Source organism: Polyergus mexicanus, unplaced genomic scaffold, assembly GCF_030449975.1.
Source record: "Polyergus mexicanus isolate NDT 795.1 unplaced genomic scaffold, iyPolMexi1.0 SCAF_17, whole genome shotgun sequence".
NCBI classification, from domain to species: Eukaryota; Metazoa; Arthropoda; class Insecta; order Hymenoptera; family Formicidae; genus Polyergus; species Polyergus mexicanus.
The window spans coordinates 3,997,478-4,007,788 of NW_027223337.1; the positions used below are offsets into that span (position 1 = coordinate 3,997,478).

The following is a 10,311-nucleotide window of genomic DNA, read 5'->3' on the forward strand; positions in this document are numbered from 1 at the left end:
TATCGATATCTGGAAAATTTGCTGACATCGATCGACGAAATCGGCTACTTCACGTTCTCCAACAACAGTGACGTCATTCCGCCGAGCGAGGCGCGTCCATACTCAATTTTCGTGTTCGATGACGTGGCATGCGATAAGCAAGATGCTGTGAAAGAGTACTTTTCAATGGGCCGGCACTCGAGCGTCGACTGCTTTTATCTCTGTCAGACGTACGCGAGAATACCTAAACATCTGATACGCGACAACGCGAACCTGCTGATCCTGTTCAAACAGGATGGTACCAACCTGAAACACGTGTACAACGGTCACGTGAATACCGATATGCCGTACGATGAATTTTGCGCGTTGTGTCGCGATTGTTGGCAATGCAAGTACGGATTCGTAGTGATAGACAAGGACAGCTTGCTCAACGATGGTCGATACAGAAAACGATTTAACGTGTTCGCGATACCGCAAAACGATTAGTCGCTGCCGATACTTCGTCGGAGGTGAAATGTAAGAGAGAGAGAGAGAGAGAGAGAGAGAGATTGACATTTTTTTGCTTTTCCGCGATGGCTGCGATCGATAAGAGCGAGGATATTTGCGAGCGCGAGAAGATTGCGAGGGCAATTGTGAAAACGAGCGAATCGATTCGCAAGAAATATCGCGCTTTGAAGACCGGCAAGATCGATGAGGATATCGTGTTGGACAGGCGCTCTAGACCTCTCATTGAGCCGCTACGAAAGATCGTTGACAACTCTAGCTCGATCGCGGTGAAGAACGAGCCTGGGAGTAACACCGACGCGGGGATCGAAACGTTATCCATCCCGAAGCGCGAGAAAGATGATGCGACATCGCAAAAGAGAAAACGATCCAACGTCAGGTCGGATCGCTCACCAGCACCGCATAAATCGAAACGGTCGGACCCTCTACTGGATGTACCGCCGATAACTTCTACACCATCCGCGTCAATGAGAACCGTACAACCTACGATGTTCGAATTACTCGCGGACGAGGATGTTTTCGAAACCACGGACGACTCGCTCGTGCCATCCGTCCGAAATTAGTTGCAAACACTGGAAGGTCGAGAAACGTTGCGAGATCAGTTAGGTCGCTGGGTCGGAGGTACGTCTGGCCTGTCCTGAGCGGCGATCGAGAGAGCGGTATTGACACCGTGTACGGTGTTTATTTCGACAACGATGGAATGATGTTCGGTAATAAACGTTTTGACGTGGACAACGCGGATAACATAATTATCGACGGCGTACGATACGTCGGCACACCTGGTCTTTACGAGTTGATCTTCAAAAAAGTCCCCGATGACGTCATCTATACGGAGGATGACAAGCAAACGTACAAGAGTATGCTGTTGACGACGAACGCGCATAAACGCAATCACGATGCGCAGGGTCGATTACTGAGTAACAGGGGATACAAGTACAAAGAAATAATCGCAAAGCTGATACCGATCGAACCCAAAAAAACAAAATCTGGAAAGGGATTATTCGCGCTTCGGGCGATGACGCTAACCGACAACAAGATCGATTACGTACACTGGGACGATCCCAACGAGCTGGTGGATCGTTTACGATTGCTCGACGCTTCGCACCAAGCGGGTCACAACGGCCACGACAACGAGATCCTATCGATCATCGAGGAACTTCGCGAAGCCGGTATTATTATAAATTAAGCGATATCTCGACAAAACTAATCAATCGATCGACCGACGTCTCTCGCATCGATGATGCGCATCAACAAATTTGGAATGTCCGAGCAGAGCAAAGACGCGACGAATGCCATTTCGTATCGTCGATGAAACGGATTAATGAGAAATTTCGTGCGCGATAACGCTCTGTGTCGCACTGTGTTACGAACTTTGACGCGAGGTCGCGCAAGATTCGTCGTGTGGCGCAACCTGTGGCTGATACCGACGCCATCAACAAACTATACCTGGATCAGTGCGTTAAAACGTTGAGAAATCAACTAAAAGAGTTAGACGAGAAGCTTGCAGCGTTAGAGAAAGACATGCGAGCGTTACAGATCGTGATAAACGAATATCGCTAGATTAGAAACGCCAACGAAACGTCAACGAACGACAACGAAACGACGACGAAACGTTAACGAAACGACGACAAAACGTCAACGAAACGTCAACGAACGACGACGAAACGTCAACGAAACGTCAATGAACGACAATGGACGACAAGAAACGGTTCACGGACAGCTACGGACGGTTCACGAACGGCTACGAACGGTTGAAGGACGGCCGAACGGTTCAGGAACGGTTGTCGGACGGTTATCTAAAGGCTCAGGAACGGCTCAGGAACAGCTGCGAACGAATTAGGAAAGACGATGAACGGGAATAAACGGTTATTGAGTGGTTAAAAGTTAGAAATATAAATTATAATGTAATTTCTTTACACGTATTATTACGCGCCAACTAGCCGCACCGCTAAAAACATGACATCGTTAAAATCCAACGGACGTAAAAATATCGAGAAGCTACGACTCGTCGAGGAACTGCATGCTTCGGCGAGAAGAAATTTTCCCCGAAGACGCGTCGTAGTGCGGGGTTACGATGACCTGTGGCAAGCTGACATCGTCGAGATGCGTCCGTACTCTCGTTTCAACAGAGGTTACCACTACATACTCACCGTCATCGATGTGTTGAGCAAGTACGCGTGGGCTGTACCGCTCAAGAATAAAGGCGGAAGCGAGACGGCTGACGCTATCGCAAAGATAATTCGAAATAGCGAGAGGCGCCCGAAAAATATGTAAACCGATATGGGGAAGGAATTTTACAACGCCAACGTGCAACGTCTTGTGAAGAAACACGGCATCAATCATTATTCCACGTATTCGGTGTTGAAGGCATCGGTCGTCGAACGATTCAATCGTACATTTAAGAACGATATGTGGAAGATGTTTACGCTCAACGGAACTTACAAGTGGGTCGATGCGTTGCTGCGACTCGTATCGGATTACAACGCGCGCAAGCATCGAACGATCGGCATGCGACCCGTCGACGTTACCCCTGCGATCGTCGAAAGACTCTTGGATACTGTGTACAGCGCGATAAAGATCGCGGGTCCGGCAAAGTTCAAAGTAGGTGACCCGGTACGCGTTAGCAAGTACAAGACGATCTTCGAGAAGGGTTACACGCCAAACTGGACCACCGAAGTGTTTAAGATCGTTAAAGTGCAACGTACTAATCCAGTAACCTATCTACTCGAGGACTATCGCAAAAAATCTGTCGCTGGAGCGTTCTACGAGTACGAGTTGCGTCGCGCGACTTATCCGGACGTGTATCTCGTGGAGAAAGTACTGCGCAGGAGAGGTGACGAGGTTTAAGTCAAATGGTTGGGATTCGATGGATCGCACAATTCTTGGATACACAAGAACAATGTGGTTTAATTCGTACAAACTGTATTTTATTTTTAACATATAAAGAATATGAAATACATATAAAGTATCTGAAATATAAAAATATATGTAAGATGTATACAGCATATAAAATATGAAATATAAAAAAGAAAAAAAGAAAGATAGAAATATATATTTCTTTTGTTTTCCTTATACATACATACATACATACACACATACATACATACATACATACATACATACATATATACATTACATTACATTACATTACATTACATTATATTACATTACATTATATTACATTATAAGGGTATCCGGTAATGTCCCCACGGCAGGATGTCGGTCGAATCAGGTACGATATATCGTTTGTCGTCGTACGGACTCAGGGCGATTTTTGTCTCGCTGATTGTGTACACCTCGTGCAATTTTGATCTTATGCAGGATTGTTGTCGAGTCATTTCAATTTCATCGCGCAGACACCGTGTGTAATCGTCAAATGTTATCGTTCTCGCTATGACGGTACGCTTGAAACCTTTAATCTTTTTTGTATCCTTTTTACTATTTATTCGCAACGCGTACATTTTTGCTCTAAGCCCGACAAATTCAGTCATGATCGCACCGTTATTCTCGTCCTTCATCAAACCCGGCACTTTCTTGTTCTCGAGCGGTATACCGTACGCGTTGTTAGCTGGATAATCGCTCGTGTCGAATCTAGCGATTCGCGTTTCATATTCTCGTACACATCCTCGCACTCGATGTGATAAATCAAACTGTCTGTATCGGTGTACATTATTTTACAATTTTTGCGATATAACGGTAACATGTATTCGTGGTGAAATTCGTATAAACACACTTTCGATATATCGAGTATACACATACTGACATAGATCAGTTTATTGAATTTCACCTCGAGGTTGCGCAGTTCAACGGCGACCAAATTTTCTGAAAAGACGCTCCTGCTATAAAAATTTGGTTTCGCGATCATTGCCTCCGCGCCGTATCGTCCGTCCCACTTTGTTAATAATTTTACATCGACGTGATTGCGCACGTTTTCCATAATTTAACCGAATACCGCGTTGTTCATTAACTTGTATAAATTTTTCTCGAAATCTTTTGTCGCGCGCGTTCTAAACCGGGTGTTGAGTTTGATGTAATCGCGGAGCCATGCGGATTGAGCGAATTGCAATACGCGATGTATCTTTGCGATGCGAAGGCCGTGACGCGTGCAATGCTGCAGGTTGCTATAGTGTATGACATAACGCTTCTTATCGTATAAAGTCGCGAGGAGCTTGTCCTGCCGCTTGCCGGGCAGCTTATCGCGCGTTGGACAGAACGGTAGATCAGTGTGCGCGTCGTGAAGATGTTGCGGATGGGAGTGGTGCACTTGGACACAGTACAATTGGACACGGTGCAAATGGACACGTTACAAATGGACACGAGATTTTGCACACGGTTCAATTGGACACAGTGCATTTGGACACAGTAATTTTGGATACAGTAGCTTTTGGACACATAAGAAAATACGCATCGTTTACTTGGACACCGCTCAATTGGACACTGTTCCTTTGGACACCGTTCGTTTCGACACAGAAAGATGCGCACCGTTCATTTGGACACCGTTCGTTTGGACACCGTTATTTGCCCACCGTTCGTTTGGACACCGTTCATTTGCCCACCGTTCGTTTGGACACCGTTCATTTGCCCACTGTTCGTTTGGACACCGTTCATTTGCCCACCGTTCGTTTGGACACCGTTCATTTGCCCACCGTTCGTTTGGACACCGTTCGTTTGGACACCAAAATTTGATTTAAATTATACGACGTAATCCACACCAAATTTTTGTTTTAAATAAGAAATAGGTTTGGGTTAGGTTATATCTTCCGGAAGTGGAGCCCCCCCGCAGGGCGGGCGGAACCCACTGTATCCATGCATGACATCCAAATATGCGAAAGGCTAAACAAAGTGCTAAAAGCAATGTAAAATTAATGACATCAGTATCAGAGATATATAAGTATGAATATATTTTATTTTGATATTATAACCTTCAAATGTATCTCCTTTTCACGATTTCATATTTTACATAGATTTACCAGTATAAAGTGTTATAAGAATACTGATTATATTTTCCCGAAATGATTTTTATTTTTCTCCATCTCTTACATATTCAAACAAACAGTGCGCATGTTTCTGTGTACAAATGAACGGTGTCCAAACGAATGGTGGGCAAATGAACGGTGTCCAAACGAACGGTGGGCAAATGAACGGTGTCCAAACGAACAGTGGGCAAATGAACGGTGTCCAAACGAACGGTGGGCAAATGAACGGTGTCCAAACGAACGGTGTCCAAATGAACGGTGCGCATCTTTCTGTGTCCAAACGAACGGTGTCCAAATGAACAGTGTCCAATTGAGCGGTGTCCAAGTAAACGATGCGTATTTTCTTATGTGTCCAAAAGCTACTGTATCCAAAATTACTGTGTCCAAATGCACTGTGTCCAATTGAACCGTGTGCACAATCTCGTGTCCATTTGTAACGTGTCCATTTGCACCGTGTCCAATTGTACTGTGTCCAAGTGAAGGCCACTCGTTGCGGATACTCCAGATCGACCTCGAGAATATAACCTGTGGTTGAATCCGAAGCGATCGCGCTAACGTCAAAGTCAGAGATGTCGTCGACCCATCGAAAATCGGCATAGGGCAACGGTTGACACATCGCCCAACCGTACAAGTTGTTTACATCGAAATACATCATGTACGACAATGGTTTCGATGAGTCGTAAGACGGCATGTACTTGTTATTGGCTCACGCGTATCTGCCGGAACATTGGCTCAGGCCACCGCGTATTCCCCGTTCGATAAACATAACCATATCGATATCAGTAAATAATTCGAACGTAATATTCGTATGTTTTAGCATCGCGTCCCACGTGTATCTAGGAAGAGTATAATAATACGCGGGGTCGAGCCCGTAACTCTCGATACATTTGTTGCGAAAATTTCCAAAAACGTCGACCAATAACAAGACATCCGTTTTTAAATATAGATCGCTGTATTCGCCTAGCGTTCGAACGGAGAACCGCCTGCAAACGTTTTCGGCGTGCGCGTAGTCGATCTCGGATACGGTGTCACCGGTCAAGGAACTATAAAATGATTCGCGCGGTGGTAAACACGTATCGTGCAACCTATCGACACAGTCAATGTATTCGTATGGAAAGACACCTTTTCGCGTCAATAAATTGAACTCTTCGATCGATAACTTTTGAAATTTCGATTTTAAAATTTGAAGTTTATCATTATTTAGAAACGATGTCAATTTTTCGAGACTAGTACTGAGAAATTTGTAGGAATCGATGAACCGTAACTTTATATCGCTTCGCCAATCTGATTTTTCTGCGATATCTTTAACGTGTTTTGTGAATGAAATATACTTTTCTTTCGTTATCGGTAGTACGTTGATTGAGCCTTCGAATGCGGTAGCTATTTCCTCGATGATAAAATGTGAATCGTAACCGGATAAATAGTGAAAAACTATTGGAATACAAAAAGAGTCTTTATAATTTAAATTGCAGTTTAAATGCGCGGGACCTCGACACCTCCCGGTAAGATGTCAATGATCGCGTACGCGTGTATCGTCTTGCGCAAACGGTTTTTTGCAAATGTAACAGTGTGTCGCGCTGTGAAATTTTCCCGCTCATCTCGCGTTAAATTTACCATGGGGACATTCGTGGTTAAAATAATCTTTACGCGTTACGCTAAATTTTTTAATTTTTCCACGAACCACGAAACGCAATCGGTACTACGGCGAGAATGATACGCGGATAACGATTCGCCGTCGGTCTTCCTCAGCACGCACTCCAAGTCGGCGTATACGACGAAGGGAAGTCGCTCCTTTCTGTTGTAGTTGTTGAACGCGAGCCACTTGTCTTTATCGCTCGGTAACCGGATGGCGCACTCGTTCATTTCTCGGCAATCTATGCGGCAATGTGCGACTGCAACTTGTCCTCCGATCCAAAATAGTGTAAACATCTGTAAAAAAAGAAATAATTAATCTTTCTTTCGTATATTTTATATATTGCATTTTTATTAAATATACGTACCGATCGCAGATATATTGTCTTCGTTTGCCACAACTCAATTGTGAGCTCACAAGGCGGGATAAATTCTTGATCCACGCAAAATGTCCGACGTCTTGCGAATCTTGCATGTACAACAAGTTGACGTGTCTGTCCTTCTTTTGTTCGCTCAAACGTATCGGGACAATGTTGTTTTCTTTCTCGATGTTGTATACATTTATCGAAATGTTGTGAAGTTCAAATTTTTTAATTTGACTCAATGTCATCGGAAACTCAATGTCTTGGAGATTTAGCACTGTCGTATAATGTGGATACGAAGATTCCCGTTCCGCGTTTCTTTCAGCTGGATGTAGAGCGGCGACCACCGCCCACGCGAAACACGCATTGTCTTTGGATTGCATTATTTCTCGCGATAATTTAATGTGGCACTCCGCGCGCATTGGATTATATTTATTTATATTTACAGTTATATATAAATCGAGAATTCGCGACAACGCCCACCCGCTATCGCGTTCTTGAAATTCTTCGAGCGAGGCAAGCGTGGGCTCGACGACGCGTCGCTCGTACCACTCGTGTAAATCGGATGTGCGAGAGTTCATAGTTTTTGGTATTTACACTTTTATTTGCGCTCTTATCACCCGACACGAATTCACCGTTGAACACAGTGTTCACTTTTACGTTATGATGTCTTTCCATAACTTTTTGCACGTGTCCGAGCACGATGTCTTTGGCGTCGTCGAGAAATTGTCGCGGTTCGATATAGTCTGCGTTAATCACTGCACCGGTTAGTATACGGTTTTCGAACGCGGTATCGATCTCTCGCCAAACGAGTCTTTCCGCGGTATTGTCACCACTGTAATCACCACCGCTGTGTATAAACCGTCTCTTTAATCGAGTCCTCGCACCCTCGAGTCGCGCGATTCTAGCCACCAAAGATTGTCGAACTCCGATCGAGAGTCGCGGACGTTTGACACGACTGTGTTCTTCGAGCTGTTTGATAAATTCCTCGCATCGCTGCGCCCTCGCGAAATACTCGCCCAAGGTAGCGACTCGACGCGACAGCTCCAACAGGTCGCGTTCGGTTTGCTCGGTGTTTTCCATGTTTTTATTATTATTATTATTTTTTCACACTTTTTATGCCAATGTTTTTTTTTTACTGTGTTCAAATTGGGCACATATTGCATGGAAAGATCTGATACATCGGAAGTCTGCAATTGGAGCAGGACCGTCCACTTATCGCGTCGTATATCTCAATCACATGCTTCCGAACAGCATACATGTATCCGAAATCAGTATCTGCTATGGAGATCATACACGAAGCACATACGGCAAAAGAACCACCCGTGGAATAATAAAAGTATATAGCGCAACACTTTGTACGTCCGTTTAGCGCAATAATTTGCGAATGAAGCACTATCTTGTCAACACATTCCGTAAGGTCCTCGCTTTGATCACTCTTGTAATTACTGTCCGACAATGCGTGATCTTCGTCGGACGATTCATCTAATACTGCCACGAAATAATTATCTATTTCCATTTTTTTTTATGCAGATTATCACAGAATCTTCCTCTACACCGAACACTTGCCACACAAAAATTTACAAGTATCTGCCGTACCTCTTTCAGTCGATATACGGACCGCAAGCTTTCAAATCGCATACTGAGTTTTTGACACCCTTCGTTCTTCATTATATATTTTTAATCTATCGCGTTATGTTATCGCGAAACGTATCCCGACAAACGACGCGATAAACGGCTCTTCCTGGAAAAAAGATGAAGAGAGCACCGCGATGGTTCTATCTTGTTTATATTATTTATAAATTCTCGAGCAGCCGGAAATCGGCGCTTGCCTTATATTTCAGACATCGACACCCGCCTTTTGTAAGTACACCGATAAACATGTCCCGACGCGAATTCTAGCAGCCGGATATCGGCGCTCGCCTTATCATCTAATTCCAATGTTACGCGCAATAGTGCGCGAGCGACTTTTCCTGGAAAAAAGATGAAGAGTGCACCGCGATGGTTCTATCTTGTTTATATTATTTATAAATTCTCGAGCAGTCGGAAATCGGCGCTCGCCTTATATTTCAGACATCGACACCCGCCTTTTGTAAATACACCGATAAACATGTCCCGACGCAAATTCTAGCAGCCGGTGCTCGCCTTATCATCTTTTTACGAAATTCAATAATGCCGCATGTGCAATAGTACAGTGTGAGACGATATTTGTTTATAAATTCTCGAGCAGTCGGAAATCGGCGCTCGCCTTTGTAATACACCCCCGCCGATTATGCTCCCGCGATAACCATTCCCCGCCCGCGTGACGTCAGTCCCCCGCGCCACCAAAATCCCCCTCCGCTCGCGTGACGTCATGCCCCCTCGCCCTCGCGGTTTCCCCTCGCCCCGCATTCCCCTCGGAGGACCTGAGTTAGAACCCGCATATAATAACTACTATTAGTATGACTATATTAGTATGACCTTAAATAGCACCGTCAAGGTCGTATAAAAATCATTTTAAATTTTTTAAATGGAATCCCCTATTTTTCATTACATATTCTTGTAGCTTATCTCGAGAGCTTTTTAAAACACTATATAAGGTAATACCATAAAGTATTTTTTTATTAAGTACTTTTTAAGTTATTTTATATTTTCATCTGACATATTTTGATATAAAAAATAAAATATTTCGTAAAATATTCAGTTTTCGATAATCTTACTGTAATATTTTTATGTACAGAATAATGAGACAAATCAATTAGTGCCAAAAAAACAAATAATTGTTTTAAAAAATACATTGTAAATAATTTTCTTAAAAACAATTATTTTTTATACTAATTGATTTGTTTCATTATTTTGTACATTACCCCCTGTATAAA

The 10,311-nt window shown here is 43.7% G+C and overlaps 1 pseudogene; it reads left to right on the top strand.

Annotated features, from left to right (window-relative positions):
* The first annotated feature begins 551 nt into the window (after positions 1-551).
* Positions 552-1,669, top strand: LOC138940845 (uncharacterized; annotated as a pseudogene).
* The last annotated feature ends 8,642 nt before the right edge of the window (positions 1,670-10,311 follow it).